The sequence below is a fragment of the Rattus rattus genome, chromosome 8 (genome assembly GCF_011064425.1).
Source record: "Rattus rattus isolate New Zealand chromosome 8, Rrattus_CSIRO_v1, whole genome shotgun sequence".
NCBI classification, from domain to species: domain Eukaryota; kingdom Metazoa; phylum Chordata; class Mammalia; order Rodentia; family Muridae; genus Rattus; species Rattus rattus.
Genome location: NC_046161.1, coordinates 32,544,530 through 32,564,345, shown reverse-complemented (window position 1 = coordinate 32,564,345; position 19,816 = coordinate 32,544,530). Strand labels below are relative to the sequence as shown.

Below are 19,816 nucleotides of genomic sequence, written 5' to 3'. Positions count from 1 at the left end.
ACAAAATACATCAAAAAGATACAAAAGATAATCAAAAAATGGTCCTGCTGGATTTTTATCATCAATAAACAAATGAGAAGCTCTGACTCCTCAAAATGACTTATATTCATTGAACTTATTTTTAAATGATTTACATATATTGCACTGATTAGAAACTCATTTCATTTTAAAAACAAAAAGACTGAAAGTGAAAGATAGGAAAAAGTTGTCCCATATAGGAAAACTCTTCAAAACCAGTTTGTGCTATTCATACGGTCTAGGATATGTGACTTTCCAGTGGAGTGTGGTTAATTTACCAGTGTACTAATGAAATTGGCTTTCTTTTAATATGAGTTCACAAGTACTAGTCACTTCCTGGCTAAGAAGAGATTGTGTGGCCTGCCCCTCATGCTGGATTGGTCTGGCCTATGCTAGCATAGGTTTTATGCATACAGAGGTGTAACTGCCCTACTGTGTTAAATTTATTCATTTATTTACTTGCTTACTTACTTGTTTATTATTCATCCATGAGCTCTGGTTCCTACACTTATTCTGCTCGCCCTCCTGAAATCATCTCTGCATCTTAGGATAGGAGGTGACTTTCTTATGTGCTATTTCAGCTGAGTAGTCTACAGTTCCTTATTCTTTACATCTTGCCCAGTTGTGGGTGTCTGTGTTATTACTATCACAAATAGAAGTGTCTCAGATGAGGGTTTGAGCCATGCATGATGATCTGAGATACCTAATGTTATATGTGGTAGATTAAAAATAAAATTTAGTTGAACAACTAAAGATCAAGGGACCTTCCTGAAGCAAAAATCAAAAGGGATCAAAAGTTGTGATTGCTTCAATTGACACAAGGAACAAGTCAGAACCTGTGAAATTAAGACAGAGAGGAAAACTACATAATGACAATACAATGCGATCAATACTCTCTGTGACTATATGTATGTGACAGCCAAGAGACAACATCACATCCCAATGGAGCTGGAGCAATAGGCTTTTCACAATGCTTAGATTCCTATGCAGATTCTGGAATCTAAACTTCCGACCTCATAATGTCTTTATAAGTATACTTACCTGCTGAGCTCTCTGTCTAGTTCCTTAAAATGTATTTAAAAAAATTAAATAGAATGAAATCATAACTCATATAATGGTATAAAATGAATGTGATTAATTAGTATTGAATCTTGAGATATATGAGAAACAAGGAAATAAACAAAACAAACCAAATTCAGAATGAAAACAAATAATCCAAATTAAATATTAAGAAAATATTTCAGCAGACATTTCTTCAAGGAATATATATATTTTCAAAGTTTTCATAAAGGATAACCAATATCACTATCAGGGAAAGATGAATCTAAACTATAATTGAGAATCCACTTCAAAACCCCAGCACTAGCAATAGTTACATAAAAATAACTAAATTAAAATAAATGTTGAAAATAAAATTTACATAGAGATATTTAGAAATTCAAATACTTGTAACCCTTTGGAAGGAATATAAAATACTATATATCTATGCAATAAGGTACAACAATTCCTGGGAGGGAAATAAAACACTTGTATGTATAAAATTCAGCAGATCTGCATCTGATAATACATTTAAAGGATTTAGAGATTCCAAAACACATTAGTACGTATCCCAAATACCAAATTTGTACGATAAAAAATGTGGAAGCTATCAAATTGTCTTTACTCAAATTAATAGATAAATAAGTTGTAATGTATTTTCAACACTTAAATAGAAAAACATATAATTATTATGCAACATGAATAAAGTGTGAAAACATATTGATAATGTTATAGTCCAAATAAGAAAAATGTTATCAATATAATTTATATGAGGTGCTTTCAATAGATACTAGTATTATCAGAAAAATAGATGAATAAACTGGGAGAAGAAAAATTGATAGAATGCACAAAAGTAAAAGTTCTTCAGTAAATAATGATAGTTATACACTATTACAATATATTCACTAAGACTAAAATGTTTATTGGAAATAATTGAAAATTTCCTAACGCCATCCCCATCGTTCTCTCAAAAATACTCAAGAAAAGCTTTCTCCCTGGAGGTTCACTGACTAAAATGGTTAGAAAAACTGTTATGCAAATTTTATGTACCTTCGCCCCTTCCATTTCTAAATCTCCAGTCTCATTGCCAGTCCTGTAGCAGACAACTTACAGGGGCATGTCTTCCCCTCTTACTCAATTCACTGTGTACTTTACAGACCCTTATGGCAGAGACAATTTCCCTCCTTTATGGATCTTCTCAGCACTACTCAGAATTTGAGGGTCAGACGATCAAACCAACAAAGCTATCATCATACATGAACACCTAGGGTTACAATCATCCCAACCCCGGATGATTAGACACCAGTAACAAATACAATCAGCAACAGCAAGGATAAAATGTCTCCACCAGAGCCCATTAATCATAATGTAGTAGACCCTGAGAACGCAGCATATCTGAGGAACAAGAGGAAGATTTTAAAGGATTATGAGTATATTCAAGGAAAGGCAAAAAGGATGTTAATAAATCTACTAATGAAGTCTGTGGAAATATAAATGGTGGAATGAAATAATAATAATAATTTCAGGATATGAAAGTCAAAATAGAATAAAACAACAAAAACAAACAAACAAAACAAATTGAGGGAGAAGAGGAAATAAAAAAATATAAGGCCTTGATCAGGAGCCTCAGAGGCAACCTTCACCAGCAGAAAAAAAAAAAAAAGAGAGGAAAGAGAATTACAGGACGTGAAACATGATAGAAAAAATGGACAACTTAATCAACAAAAATGTTAAATCTAAAAAAAAAAAGGCACAAAACAGCCAGGAAATCCAAAAAAACTATAAAAGTCAAAGCATAAAAAATAATAGGAATTGAGTTTGAATTTTGATGGTGATTGCACTGAATCTGTAGATTGCTTTTGGCAAAATGGCCATTTTTACTATATTAATCCTGCCAACCCATGAGCAAGGGAGGTCTTTCCATCTTCTGAGATCTTCAACTTTTTTCTTCAGGTACTTGAAGTTCTTGTCATACAGTACTTTCACTTGCTTGGTAGCAGTCACACCGAGGTATTTTATGTTTTTTGTGACTATTGTGAAGAGTGTCATTTCCCTAATTTCTTTCCTGCCTGTTTATGTTTTGAGTAGAGGAAGTCTGCTGATTTGTTTGTGTTAATTTTATACCAAACCCCTTTGCTGAAGTTGTTCATCAGGTTTAGTATTTCTCTGGTGGAACTTTTGGGGTCACTTTACTATCATATCCTCTGCAAATATTGATATTTTGGCTCCTTTCTTTCCAGTTTGTATCCCTTTGACCTCATTTTGCTCTCTGATTGCACTGGATGGGACTTCCAGTACTATCTTGAATAAGTAGGAAGAGAGTAGGCAGCCTTGTCTAGTCCCTGATTTTAGTGGGACTGCTTCAAGTTTCTCTCCATTTAGTTTTATGTTGGCTACTTGTTTGCTGTATATTGCTTTAAATATGTTTAGGTTTGGACCTTGAATTCCTGATCTTTCCAAGACTTTTAACATGAATGGGGGTGGAATTTTGACAAATGATTTCTCAGCATCTAATGAGAAAATCATGTGGATTACTTCTTTGAGTTTATTTACAAAGTGGATGTTGATGGATTTCCTTATATTGAACCATCCCTGCATCCCTGGGATGAAGCCTACTTGATCATGACAGATGATTGTTTTGATATGGTGTTGGATTTAGGTTGTGAGAATTTTATTGAGTATTTTTGCATTGATATTCATAAGGGAAATTGGTCTGAATTTCTCTTTCTTTGTTGGGTCTTTGTGTGCTTTAGGTATAAGTCAAATTTTGGCTCCATAGAAGGAATTGGGTAGTGCTCCATCTGTTTCTATTTTGTGGAATAGTTTGGATAGTATTGGTATTACGTCTTCTGTGAAGGTCTAATAGAATTCTTCAGAAAGCCCATTTGGTCCTGGGCTTTTTTTGATTGGGGGCCTTTTAATAACTGCTTCTATTTCTTTAGGAGTTAGTGGGACTTAGAGAGAGCAATTTGTAAATTCATTTGGAATAAAAAAAAACCCCAGTATAGTGAAGACAATCCTCAAAAATAAAAGAACTTCTTGGGAAATTACCATCCCTGACCTAAAGCAATAGTGATAAAAACTGTATTACCATACAATACAGGACAGGCAAATGAATCAGTTGAATAGAATTGAAGACCCAGAAATGAAACAACACACCTATGGTTACTTGATCTTTTTTATACAAAAGAGCTAAAACCATCCAGTGGAAAAAAAGAGAGCATTTTCAACAAATGGTGCTGGTTCCACTGAAGGTTCAAATGTAGAAATGTACAAATTGACTATTTTTTCCATCTTTATTAACTTGAGTATTTCTTATTTACATTTCAATTGTTATTCCCTTTCTCAGTTTCCTGGCCAACATCCCACTAACCCCTCCCTCTCCCCTTCTATATGGGATTTCCCCTCCCCATACTCCCCCCATTACTGCCCTCCCCCCCCCAACAATCACATTCACTGGGGGTTCAGTCTTGGCAGGACCAAGGGCTTTCCCTTCCACTGGTGCCCTTACTAGGCTATTCATTGCTACCTATGAGGTTGGAGCCCAGGGTCAGTCCATGTATAGTCTTTGGGTAGTGACTTAGTCCCTGGAAGCTCTGGTTGGTTGACATTGTTGTTTACATGAGGTCTCAAGCCCCTTCAAGCTCTTTCAGTCCTTTCTCTGATTCCTGATACGGGGGTCCCATTCTCATTCTTATCACCCTGTACAAACCTTAAATTCAAGTGAATCAAGGACCTCCACATAAAACCAGATACACTCAAAACTAATAGAAGAAAAAGTAGGGAAGAGACTTTACACATGGGCACCAGGAAAATTGTCCTGAACAGAACAACAATGGCTTATGCTCTAAGATCAAGAATTGACAAATAGGATCATACAAAACTGCAAAGCTTCTGTAAGGTAAAGGATATTGTCATCAGGACAAAATGGCAACCAACAGATTGGGAAAAGATATTTACCAATCATATATCTGATCAAGGGTTAATATCCAAAATATACAAACTCAAGGATTTAGACTCCAAAGTGCCAAATAACCCTATTAAAATGGGGTACAGAGGTACAGAAAGAATTTTCAGCTGAGGAATATCAAATGGCTGAGAAGTACCTAAGGAAATGTTCAATATTCTTATTCACCAGGGCAATGCAAATCAAAACAACCCTGAGATGCCACCTCATACCAGTCAGAATTGCTAAGATCAAAAACTCAGGTAACAACAGACGCTGACAAGGATGTGGAGAAAGATGAACATCCCTCCATTGTTGGTGGTATTGTAAACTCATACAACCCCTCTGGAAATCAATCTGGAAGTTACTCAGAAAATGGACATGTAAGGATCCAGGTATATCAATCCTGGGTATATACTCAAATAATTCTCCAACATATGACAAAGACACATGCTCCACCATGTTGGTAGCAATCTTATTTATAATAGCCCGAAGCTGGAAAGAACCCAGATGCTCTTCAACAGAGAAATGGATAAAGAAAATGTGGTTCATCTACACAATGGAGTACTATTCAGCTATCAAAAAAATGACTACATTAAATTCATAGGCAAATGGATGGAAATAGAAAATATCACCCTGAGGGTGTAACCCAATCACAGTATAAGGACACTACGAATGCACTCACTGATAAGTGGATATTAGCCCAAAAGCTCAAAATACCCAAGATACAATACACAGACCACATGAAGCTCAAGAAGAAGGACTACCAAAATATGGATGCTTCAGTCCTTCTTAAAAGAGGGAACAAAAATATTCATAGTAGAAGATATGGAGTTATAGTTTGGAGCAGAGATTGAAGGAATGGCCATTCCGTCTGTCCTACCTGGGCATACAGCCCATATACTGTATATATATATATATCTCCACCAAACCGAGACAAGAAGTGCGTGGTGACTTGAGCCTGATATGGTTGTCTCCTGAGAAGTTCAGGCACAGCATGACATACAGAGGTGAATGCTAGCAGTCAACCACAGTACTGAGAATGGGGTCTCTATTGGACTCCTCCAATAGAAAGGTCTGAAGGAGCTGAACGGGCTTGCAACCCCATAAGAACAACAATACCAACCAATCAGAGCTCCCAGGAACTAAATCACTACCCAATGTCTACACATAGACAGACTCATGGCTCCAGCTGCATATGTAGCAGAGGATGGCCTTTTTGAGCACCAGTGAGAGGACAAGTCCTTGGTCCTACCAATGCTGAACCACCACCCCATTGTAGGGGAATGTCAGAGTAGAGTGGTGGGAATGTGGTTGGTTGGGAAGGGGGAACACCCTCATACAAGAAGGGGTAGGGGTTATGGGATAAGGGAATTTTTAACGGGAAACCAGAAAATGAAATAACATTTGAATTGTAAATAAGAAATAACCAGTAAAATATTATAGGTATATAAGAAGGAAATTGAACCCAGGTCAGAGACAGAATATATTTTAACCAAAAGCATACAAGAAATTTTTCCTAGCCTAAAGAGTTGCCTATGGAAGTATAAGAAGCATATAAGAACATCAAATACGATGAAGCAAAAAGAATTCCCATAGCATATAATAACTAAAACCTTGAAAATACAGAACGAAATAAATAATATTAAAAGTATAGGAAAAAGTTCATAAAATATGTAAAGACAGATGTATTAGAACAACACCTAACTTATCACGAAGACTCTAAATGCCAGGAGAACCTGGATGGGTGTCCTAAAGATTCTGAGAGAGCATAGATGCCAGCCCAGACTACTATTCTCCACAAAGTTTCCAATCGCAATATGTGGAGAAACAAAAACAGTTAACAATAAAACCAAATTTAAGCACCATACTTCTATAAATCCATTTCTACTGGAAACACTAGAAGAAAAACTTTTTTTTTAAGATTTATTTATTATGTATACAGCATTCCACATGCATGTACACGTGCAGGTCAGAAAAGGGCATCAGATCTCATTACAGATGATTGTGAGCCACCATGTGGTTGCTGGGAATTGAACTCATGACCTCTGAAAGAGCAGGCAGTGCTCTTAACCTCTGAGCCATCTCTCCAGCCCCTAGAAGTAAAACTTATAATGTAAAGAGATTAAGTACACACACACATACACACACACACACACACACACACACACACACACACACACACACCATGAAATAAGTAATCTCAGAAGAACAGTTCAAAACTTAGAGGAATCCACATGCCAACAAAATAACAGTAAACAATAACAATGCTCTTTGATAGCTCTCAACATCAATGGCCTCAATTCCACAATAAAAAGACACAGACTAACACATTAAATATGCAAGCAGGATCTTTCTTTCTGCAACATCCAAGACAGACCTCAACACTGATACTCAATATTATCTCAGCGTAGATTGTTTGAAAACATATGTCAAGCAAACGGACCTGAAAACCTAAATGATGTAACTATTGTAATATCTGACAATAATAAACATTAACAAACAGGATTGCATCAACATGAGAAACTTCTACACAGTGCAGGACACAATCATTTGGACAAAAAGGCAGACTATACAATGGATGAACATTTTTACCAAATATAAGTTTGTTACAGGGTTCATTTCTTTCTTTCTTTTTTCTGAGTGATTTCAGTTTATTTTTTAAACGAAGCTCAAGTCACTTTATTTGTTTCAAATAAATTTGTATGCATACTGAATTCTTTAGCTCGAACACCAGTTGTACTTTCTGTACCATGTGATTGTTTGCTGTCACATGATTGGTAGCAGACAGAGTAGTTGCTTCAGTGTTCTCAAGAGGTGTGCAAACTATGGACTGCATTATCTGACCTGCCCTAAACCTATTGATTCTTATACAATTCTGCTACAAAGCAGTTGGTCATGTTAGGCTGGCAGAAGCTAGACCACTGCCCATGGGGCCAACTGAATTTTGGTATGGAGAGAAATTGTGGAAGAGAGAAATTTGTTAATTGAATGATTGATTTGGTCTGCCTTTTGACTGCATATATAGAGGCAGAAAAAGCATGCCTTTATTTTCTTTGAGTCTTTCATGGTAGAAAAACATGGCCTTTTCCATGTCTTTGAGCAGCATCAATCTGCTTCTACAGAAGTTCAAATTTCTGGCCTTTTATCCTCACTTTTTTATCCTCACTTTGCTTAGAAGTAAATTTATGGAGGAGGAATTATGACAGGAAACAGTTGGTGAGAAGCTGGTGTGCTTCATGGAGATCTTTGTCTGGCTTTCCCATTTATGGCTGTTTTGTTTTCTTCACCTATTTAAATCTCTTTCCTGGAGTTAGAGAAATGGATCAGAAGTTAAGAGAATTTGCTCTTCTTCCAGAGTACCCAAGTTCAGTTCTTTTTTTTTTTTTATTATTAACTTGAATATTTTTATATACATTTCGAGTGTTATTCCCTTTCCGGTTTCGGGCAAACATCCCCCCCCCTCCCCTTCCTTCTGGGTGTTCCGCTCCCCACCCTCCCCCCATTGCCGCCCTCCCCCCAACAGTCTAGTTCTTAACATCAATGTCTGTAGCATATAACTTTTATACCTCCAGCTTCACAAGATCCAATATCTGGGTTCCATGCACACCTGCACTCTTGTGCACACACACCCACAAGCAGACACACTCCTACATATAAATAAAATAAAAATACGAGCTTTGAGCTGTTGGACTTGGGTGCTGAGAACCAAATTCTGAAGAGCCATGCATGTTCTTAACCACTGAACCATTTCAAAAGCCCCGGTTTTATTATTCTAATAGCTTATAAACTAAACAGTTGATTTCTTTCTCTAAAACATTCATAAACATAACACTTCCTTTTACTTCAGAGTTCAGATAAACAGGGCTGGTGGTAAGGTACAGAGGAGAGACCAACCATATCAACCAGCCCTTCTGCTAGCTGCTACAGAGAGATGTTGGCCACTTTCAACATATATGTCCTTAAAAATTCATTGCTCACATTGCTTTCACAGAGTAGAAAGACTGTGCAATTTGGAATTGACTTTTCATAACTTTTAGAATAAAAGCCTCTGATACTTAGTCATAGCTTTAAGAAAGCCAGTAATTTCTTCTTTTAAGTATAGATGAGTAAGTTTGAAACAGGTGTTTAGACAAGACAATTTTTAGTGATTTAATTTATGATTTTGTGCAAAAAGAGGTGTTAAGTACTAATTGGAAATTTGCTTTGAAGAATGTCAATATTCTGATATTCTGCCTGGAAACTGAATAAACTTAGAAAACAAAACAAAATAATTTTTTTCCTATGTTAGGCAGTGAGCTTCAAATGAGAACAGCTTGGAGTTCTTTGTTTTTGTTTTTGTTTTTCCTTTGCTTTGTTTTGTTTTTTACTGAGCTTTTTTTTTAAAAAAAAATAGATTTTTTTACTTACATTTCAAGTGTCATTCCTTTTCCAACATTTCCATCCATAAGCACCCTATCCCATCCCTCTTACCCTTCTATAAGGGTGTTCTGCCTCCCCAACCACCCTCTTCCTGCCTCCTCATCCTGACATTCCCCTACACTGGGGGGTCCAGCCTTGGCAGGGCCATCGGTTTCTCCTCCTATTGATGTCCAACAAGGCCATCCTCTGCTACATATGTAACTGGAGCCATGAGTCTCTCCATGTGTACTCTTAGGATGGTGGTTTAGTCCCTGAGAGCTCTGGTTGGTTAGTATTGTTGCTCTTATGGAGTTGCAAGCCCCTTTAGCTCCTTAAATTCTTCCTCCAATTCCTCCAACAAGGACTGCATTCTCAGTTCAATGGTTTGCTGCTAGTATTTGCCTCTGAATTTGTCATGCTTTACCTGAGCCTCTCAGGAAACAGGCTCCTGCCAGCATGTACTTCTTGGTTTAATATTGTCTGGGTTTGGTGACTGTATGTATAAGGGCTGAATCCCCAGGTAGTGTAGACTCCGAATGGCCATTTTTTTCCATCTCTGCTCCAAAGTTTGTCTCCATATTTCCTCATATTTTTGTTACCCCCTTTTAAGAAGGACTGAAGTGTCCACACTTTGATCGTCCTTCTTCTTGAGCTTCATGTGGTCTGGGTCTGTGGATTGTATCTTGGGTAATTAGAGCTTTTGGGCTAATATACACTTATCAGCGAGTGCATACCAAGTGTCCTTTTATTTTCAGGGTAATATTTTCTAGTTCCATCCATTTGCCCATGAATTTCATGAAGTCATTGGTTTTGATAGCTGAATAGTACTCCATTGTGTAGATGAACCACATTTTCTTTATCCATTTCTCTGTTGAAGGGCATTTGGTTCTTTCCAGCTTCAGGCTATCATAAATAAGTCTGCTGTAAACATTGTGGAGCATGAGTCCTTGTTATGTGTTGGAACATCATTTGGGTACATGCCCAGGAGTGGTGTAGCTGGGTCTTCAGGTAGTGTAACGTCCAATTTTCTGAGGAATCTCCAGACTGATTCTCAGAGTGGTTATACCAGCTTGCAATACCACCAAAAATGGAGGAATGTTCCTCTTTCTCCACATCCTTGCCAGCATCTGCTGTCGCCGGAGTTTTTGATCTTAGCCATTCTGCCTGGTGTGAGGTGGAATCTCAGAGTTGTTTTGATCTGCATCCCCCTGCTGACTAAGGATGTTGAACATGTCTTTAGATACTTCTCAACCATTTGCTATTCCTCAGCTGAGAATTCTTTGTTTAGTTCTGTGCCTCATTGTTTAATAGGGTTATTTGCTTCTCTGGAGTCTAGCTTCTTGAGTTCTTTGTATATATTGGATATTAGCCCACTATACGATGTAGGATTGGTAAAGATCTTTTCCCAATCTGTTGGTTGCCATTTTTGTCTTAATGACAGTGTCCTTTGACAGGGCTCATTTCTAAAACATATATAGAAAAAAAGACTCTATATCAAGAAAGTAAATAATCCAATTTAAAATGTGGTACAAATATAATTAGAGAAAACTCATATGATCAAGAAATACTTAAAGAAATGTCCAGTATCTTATGCCATCAGGGAAATGAAAATAAAAATGAGTTTGAAATTTTATCTTATACCTGTCAGAATGAAGATGAACAGACAACTAATGATGGTGAGAATATGATTAAAAGGAACTCATTACTGGTGTGAGTAAAAAGATGTACAGCCAGTAGGCAATCGTTACAGTGGTTCCTTAGAAAGAACACAATATACCCCAAGGCAATGGGCAAAGAGACTCCTTGTTGTAGGTGGTGTTCTTGAGTCACTTAGGAGCTGAGAAGAGGACAATCCTTTGTTCATTCTAGCTTGGTGGTCCAAGCTGTTTTGTGCTTTGGGCTCATAAAACTCAAATCGAGGCAGTTCAACATAAAAGGAGGAATATAGAGAGAAACCTACAGACTGCCATACAACCCACAGACTGGTCCTCCAATGTACATCACAAATGGGCCATAGATAGCTGCTTGCCCACATGTCATGCAGTATGTATAGAGGATGTCACCCAGGGGCCTTCCAGTCATGTGACCAGTCTGCATTGCAGCTACCATAATATGTATGTGTGTTGCATCAGATCAAAATGAAAGAGAAAGGCAGAACTAGAGACTGGAGGGTAGGGAGGACTAGCCTTTTATGAGTGGTCAGCATTGCCACCTGGGGCCATGGTGAGGTTCCAGCATGAGCTGGCACTTAGGGCAATGTCTGAGTTTGTGGCTAGACAGTAGCCAGGCTCAGTGTTAATGTCCATGGCTCATAGAACCACTAGAGAAGACTGAGATGTCAGGTGATCAGCGCAGTTACAAGTGGCCATCTGGATATCCATCTCTGTGCAGAACTGGCCTCACACCTCACTAGAAGCTGTACTCTGGAGAGAAGGATCTCTCTCTCCCCACTGGTTGCAATCAGAAAAGCAGCCCTGTGCCTCACTGGGGAACCACAGTGGAACTGGCCCTGTGGCAGTGGTGTGGGTAAATCAGCCCCTAGGGCCTGAGTATGGGAGAGCTGACCCTGACATTTATCTATGGTGGGAAGACCCAGGTACAGAGGTAATAGCTCACTTCCATGTCCCCACCTCCTGCAGTTTGTGGTTGATCTCCAGAACCTGATTCTAGGACCCTATTGCTAAAAAGAATATCTACACAAATCATTCACATGGCAAAATCTAGCTTGTGCCTGTCTAGAGCCCTTACCACTTTTGACTAGTGTTTATGGTATTAAAAGGTAGTCTTTTTACCATCAAATTACAATCTGGAAAAATAAATACCCATTCAGCTATAAACACTTGGATTTATAGTGTGAATTACATGTTAGATACTATACTGACACAAAGTCTGTGAGGACTATCCAACTAATACATGACTGAATTTAAGGTCCATTATATGAGATGGAAATGGTCCCCAACACAGCTTGCTTGGCCAAAAACTTGAGACTAGACAGTATAGAAATGTTATGGGAACCCAAAGGTTATTGTCCTGCTAAGATCTGCCACAACAAAATGACTCCTAATGACATTAGGCTAAAGTCATAGATAAATGTCTTGCTCAGCCATCATCAAAGAAGCTTCCTCCTAAATACAGAGACCCACAGTTGAGGAATGTAGAGAGTGAGAAACCTTGGAATACTCAGTCCTCAATGGGATATCAACAACAGTTCCAACCCCTTACTGTCCATGGAACCCTGGCAAGAGGAGGCAAAAGAGTTGAAGAAACTAACTAAAGTGGGAGTGTGTGTGTGTGTGTGTGTGTGTGTGTGTGTGTGTGTGTGTGTTTGAATGTGTGTTTGTGTGTGGGACACCAAGGAAACAATGCATTCTAAACAAGGCAGGACAAGGCAGGAACAGTATATTTGAACTGAAAGAGACTATTGCTTTATGCACAGAGCTGGGACAAGCTCAATATCCCTAACCCAGATACATATATACATATATATATATTTTTTTCTCTATTGTATTCTTACTGGACATAGAAACCAATCTTAATGTTAGGCTTCATGGTCAGCATTAGATGACATTATAAAATGATCTTAATGGTATCTATCCATCAATCTAGTTATCATTTATGAATCTATCCATCATCTATCTATCTTATAATGCTTTGGGTATTGTTTTATTGCTATTTGTCTTTCCCTTATATACTATGGTTTCTCACCTGGTGCTTTTATTGGTTTTTGTGTAAATCAACTTCTGTGTCACTATCTCTATCTGTGAATAATCCTCTCGTGATTATTCTTTGGTCCTTTGTTTTTCTCTTCAACTGTTTTGTCCTATGTGGGAGCCTTATTGGATTTGGGCCTAGTTGCCTTGTAACTGTCTGGCCTTAGTCTTAGATTGTAGGATCAAAAGCCTCTCCCTGTAATTTAGGGCACAAGAAGTTTGCATTCACAGAATGTTTTCAGCCGGAACAAGACCCTTCTGGGTCTCCAGCAAGGTTTGACCTCTGCTGAGCCCTGCCCTTGCAAGTGGAAGTTTTTTGTCCCCAACTGGGAACAGTCTGGCTAGGTACTTCTCACCTGAGTCAAAGAATTAGGTTGGCCTTCCTGGTTATTTTCCTAATTTATTCAGGTCACATAGCCAGTCCTTTGTTACCGAAGTCTCAGCCAGGGTTCCCCACTGTGCTTGGCAGATACCTACTAAGTGGTGTTCTTTGGATATATAGTTGGTCAATAAAGAAACCAGAAGCTCTCTTCCTCTCCTGGCTTGACACGAAGAACCTGTGTGTGTGTGCTTCTTTCATCCCGCAGGCTTTCGCCCGATTCTTGGTACCCTGTAGGTGCTGGCGCAGACAGTCCTATGTGGGTTTGTTTGTTTATCTTACTTTACTGTTGTTGTTCTCTCTAAGATTCCTTTTTTTCCTAATGAGGGAAAGTAAGAAAGGATGTGGGTTTGGGTAGATGGGGATGTGGGGAGGGGTCTGGGGAGGAGTTGGGGAAGGGGACTATAATTAGATATCAAATATATTTAAACAACTGAGAAAATATAATCATAGAACATGCCACAATGCCTTCTTGACTACAGCATTGCTCCAAGCATGGTACAAATCTACATCTGGGATATACTGACTTTCCTTCTATTACAGAATCTGTGTGTTCTATGGGACTCCATACCTGACACAGCATAGGGACAAAGCAATGCCTTTATTCAGAATAGACTGCTCTGTGGGCTTTCTCGGTTATTATTTTTCTAACGTGAGACATTTTGTAATTGACGTCTGTACAGTTCAAGTATTAGTGCCTTTTCTGCTCTCTATGAGTTAATAAATTGCTCAATTGCATATATTTCCTACAAGGCTTAAACTTTATTATATTATAATAAATAGTATATCTATACAGTTATTTACAATATGAACACAGTTCTATGTAAAACATGATAAAGACTTTAAACCATGTGGTACTGTAAATAAAATGGTTAAACCACCATATGACAAACAAAATGGTATAAATAAAATGGTATCATCACCTCCATTCTATCTTTTTCTCCACATCGATTCCATTTTTTTTAAGAAGTCTCAGTGTTTTTGTTCATTTGCTTTGTTTTGTACTTTGTTTCACCTTTTTGGTATACTTAAACAAATCTTAATTCTCTTCTGTCTTCAGAATACAAATAAGAAAAACTTGTGGAAAAGACACTGTTCTTGGATTGGCATCTATGATGTGTGAGACTACTGTAGGCTACATCACAGCTAGACCCTTAGAATAAATATGTGCACCAGAGGAAAGAGAGAAGCAAGCATTCCAGTCTCACTGCACTGATCTCATGGCAGAGAGAAGAATGATACAAAGTTAGGTGAGATAATGGTACTCAAGTATATTGATGATTCTAGGATGGAGTAAGAATCCAAGAAATGATGATGACCTTTGTCACCTTATGTTTCCATTTACTATGCCTGCCAGTGTAAATATTGGATATTTCACACAACAAAATTGAACAGGAAAAGCTATACAATTTGAACTATTAAATGTATTTTCTGAACAACATTTTTAATTTTGTTTATTGTTACTGTGCACTTCAGTGCTTTTATTCATTAAATTGTAATCGTTTTTACTTAGTATTCTTTTTAAAAACTTTCCGGCCATATTTTGATTTTGTTCACTCTTTCCCTCCAAGCCTTCCAAGCTCCACTTCCCCTTTTAACTGTTTATTTCTTTCCTTTTTATTTTTTGTTTAATTCCACCATGTCCAATTTGTGCTGTGCATACATTCTTAAGAGTGTGGCTTTCTACTGAAACATCATCAACCTTTCAAGCCACCTTATACAAAACTGACTCTCCCTCAGCTTTCAGGCTCCAACAGCTGGTTGGGCATGAATGGGACTTGACACCCACTTTCCCTCTCAATATTAGGATTGTGTCCACCTTGAACTTTCATAGTTCCTGTGCATGATGTCACAACTTCCTGGAAATAATAAGTGTAACTACCTGTTGTGTCCAAAAAAAATACTATCTCCTTCTTGTCATCTATCACCTGGATCACACTTTCTTTCTGCTGCTTCTGCAGTGATTCCTGAACCTTGATAGGAGGAGTGTGATATAGTTGTCCCAGCAGGACTGAGGGCTTTAGCTCCACACCTTTACCACATGTGGATTTTTGAGTTGATCACTTACTTATTCTATTTCATGATTACTGATTTTGAATGCAAAATTCAAGGTCAGTCATAGCATTTTTGATTGTGATTTGGAACAAGTCAGAGACACCTCTGAGTGCTGGATGAAGCTCTTGTTTGGTTTCTGAAATTTTCCTAGTTAGCAGGAAGGTTAAAAGATACCAGACTGAAGGAATCAGAGGGCATCGTTCCTCCTGGGGCTATATGTAGGTGGTGTAAGTACTACTGATATGGTCTTTGGTTAACTTAATTCTGTCTGAGAGAAATTTTGAATAATGAAGACCACATCAGACTCCTCACTAAGGGAAACAATGGCCTTGCCCTAGAATGTAAATCTTTGCAGGGTGGGACTTCAATATATAAGGGTATATATTTTGTACTTCAGAGCCCATCTTTTGTCCCAACTCCTTCATATTCCTGATCATAATAGTGAAATGTCCCAAACTGGAGCTAAAAATCCAACTGTGTCAGAATCATAAACATTAGGGAAGTACAATCAATATAAAAGGAATTTTACCAAAAAAATCTGTAATTTAACCAGTTTGCAATACAACTCTACTGTACTACTGTAATTCATTAAAAAAAATATTGTATATGAAGTAAAAATTAAAAGAAACTAATCCAAATTTCCACTTTTTTAAATAAATTAAATTTGAGAAAAATAAAGTATATTGATATTGAAGTCATTTCATGGGTTTCACTAAACACTTGAAATCAAAAGGCAGGAATTAATCTATGCCAAACACTCCAAACCAAGCAACTGACTTCAAAACCACTTATGCATAATTTCTCAATCCCCAAACATGGAAATAGGAAATCTGTAGAAGTGCATGTTATTACAGATATATTTTTAAAAAAATAGTTATATAAATTGAGCCATACTATCGCATTGGTAAATTCAATTCTGTTAATTTTTGCAGGTTTCTCTTAAGAAAAATTACAGCAGGACGGTAATTCCAAGAGGACTGTTATTACATTTTCAATTTATAAACTATGTCTTCTAAAAAATCTTTCTACCATTCCAAAGGAATCAAAATAGTATCTTAAAATTCATGTAGGAAGAATGCATGAAACAGGAGTGATGGAGTGTTTTAATTTTGCATGAAGCACTATGCCTTCTAGAATTGGCCATTCTTTAGTATTAAGTAATATAGCCCATTATTATCTCCAGAATAATATCCTACTTTTTTTTCTGAGAATCCTACAATACAGAAAATGTAGGTTCCATTTTCTCCATTGTTTTATTTTAAAATATTTCTTCCTATTTTGAAAGGATGAAATATTTACTTCTGTGTTTTCTGAAGTTGACTCCTTTCTTCTTCATTCCTCACAATGCATCTGTACTATTGAAACCTTGTTAGCTCATTTTCAATATGAATTACAAGTACTACCAATGTATTATGAAAAGAGGGGGAAATTATGGAAAATAAAACTGCACAGAGTAACACAAAATCAAAACAAAGTGCTGCTTAAATTTTCATTGGTGATTCTCTTTACAGAGATCGCTACCTGTTTCTGACACATGCATGTGATAATTCTCTTTTCTCTTCCATGATTCCTTTAGATTAAAGATAGGTGAAAATTTTGAAAGGTCTTCTCCAAAACAAAATCAAACTTTAATGAACTAAATTCATAAGTCATTCATCTCAGAAATACACCTTGCTACATTCGTTTTTTTTTTTTTCAAGGAAAAGGAACTCAAATACAACAACTTGCATCAAGAAAAAGTGATATAATTCTTATATAGATTTATAGAAAAGAAAAAAACATGATTTGAGAATAGGACCCCCGTTGAAGGAATCAGAGAAAGAACTGGAAGAGCTTGAAGGGGCTAGAGACTCCATATGTACAACAATGCCAAGCCACCAGAGCTTCCAGGGACTAAGCCACTACCTAAAGACTATACATGGACTGACCCTGGACTCTGAACTCATAGGTAGCAATGAATATCCTAGTAAGAGCACCAGTGGAAGGGGAAGCCCTGGGTCCTGCTAAGACTGAACCCCCAGTGAACTAGATTGTTGGGGGGGCGGCAAGGGGGGAGGATGGGGAGGGAATACCCATAAAGAAGGGGAGGGGAGGGGGATGTTTGCCTGGAAACCGGGAAAGGGAATAACACTCAAATGTTAAGAAATACTCAAGTTAATTAAAAAAAAAAAAAAAAAAAAAAACGAGACGAAAATGACTTAAGAAGAATCCCACAAAAACCCCAAAAAAAAAAAAAAAAAAAAAAAAAAAAAAGTACAGTCAGAAAATATTAGTCATTTTGTTGAAATTCAATGTACAAAATTTGTAATAAAGTAAAAATATCCCTTCATTCTTTTTTTTTTGTTGTGGGTGCAGAAAAAGCTCTAAAAATATACTAAATAATGTGGAAGGCTAGCATTCTGATGAATGATGTTTGTTCTTGATTTTTGACCTCAGGAAGAGAGAGAGAGGGAGAGAGAGAGAGAGAGAGAGAGAGAGAGAGAGAGAGAGAGAGAGAGAGAGAGAGATTCACATTTTAACAGACATTTTTTCTTCACATGATAAGTAAAACACATCTGGGAAGAATATTTAATGCACAAAATTTACTGTTTCAAGGTATGCTATATTTAACAGCGAGGAAGGAACAGTTTGTGTAAATTACACACTGGTATTCTTCAACCAGTGAAAAAAAGGATAAAGACATGGTGTTCTGGAGTTTGTTTCAAGTGAAAAATAAAAACTATATTCAGTGAAATACTGGCAACCTATTGTTGTATTAGTCAATTTCAGATTCATTCATATATGCTTAGAAGATGTTTGTAGTAACGGTAAGAAATAAAATATTCACTTCTCACCATTTTAAAGAGGCAAAAGGCTAAAAGGAACAACAATGGTGAAAATATTTTTCAACATGATATGAATATTTATTTATATGTGTGTGCTAAATATGTATTAAACATAGAAAATGTCTACTTTGTAATTATAGTTTAAAAACCTTACTCATATTCAAGATCTTTCTCAGGGCAACTTTAACATCTTTGTTTCTCAAGCTGTAAATTAAGGGGTTCAACATAGGAACCACAATGGTATAAAAAATGGAAGAGATTTTTCCTTGATCAATTGATATTGCAGAGGGAGGTTTCAGGTACATAAATCCACATGATCCAAAGAACAGAGAGACAGCAATTATGTGGGAACTGCAGGTGCTGAAGGCCTTGGACCTGCCCAGAGTGGATTTTATTTGGAAAATGTTGGAGACAATAAAGCCATAAGAGATAAAGATTATGACACTGGGCAGAATGATGTCTTTCCCCGCTACAATGTAAATTTCTGTCTCATTGACATAGGTACTGGTACATGAGAGCTGCAGCAAAGGAAGAACATCACAGAAATAGTGGTTAATGATGTTTTCATCACAAAAACTCAGTCTGAGCATGCAACCAGTGTGGATCATAGCATCAGCAAATCCCATCAAATATGAAGCAAGCATGAGATAAGAACACACCCTTGGGGACATGGCAGTGTTATACAACAGTGGATTACAGATAGCAACATAGCGATCATAGGCCATTGACACCAGTACATAACATTCACAAATTATAAAAAAACAAAAGAAGTAGAGTTGGGACATACATCCCATATAAGAGATAAGATTCTTCTTTAGTATAAAATTCATCAGCATTTTTGGTGTGATGACAGAAGAATAACAGAGATCTACAAAAATAAATTACAGAGAAAAAAGTACATAGGAGTATGTAGGTGAGCATTTAACACAATTAAAATTATCAAAGTCAAATTACCGAACACTGTTATCATGTACATTAATAGAAACAGTAAGAAAAGAGGTATTTGGAGTCCAGGCTGGTCTGTTAATCCCAAAAGAATGAACTCAGTCACAGTAGAACCATTTGCTACAACCATTCTTTTCTAAGAGAATCTGTGGACAGAAAAATATAGCAAAATTGGAGAACAGAATAGATTTGACAGCAATATCTTCTCCCTAAACTATGAGGTATATGCTGACAGTGGCTGCAAGTGCTCAGCGTGAACTTAAAGAATAACTTGCCAAGTATGGTGGTGCATACCTGTTACTGTAAGCATTTGAGAGGTAAACCCAGGAAGCTCAGGCTTTTCAAGTTATCCAATGTAGACTACAAGAGACACTGTATCCAAAGAAAGAGATATATAAATAGACAGATAGAGAGACAGACAGATTTAGAGACAGAGACAGAGAAGAGAGAGAATCAAAGGGGAAATTTTTCATGCTACATGTTAATATATAGTATCTTA

The 19,816-nt window shown here is 37.1% G+C and overlaps 1 pseudogene; it reads right to left on the bottom strand.

Moving 5' to 3' along the window:
- Positions 1-18,506: 18,506 nt before the first annotated feature.
- On the bottom strand, positions 18,507-19,447 carry LOC116907219 (annotated as a pseudogene).
- Positions 19,448-19,816: the final 369 nt, after the last annotated feature.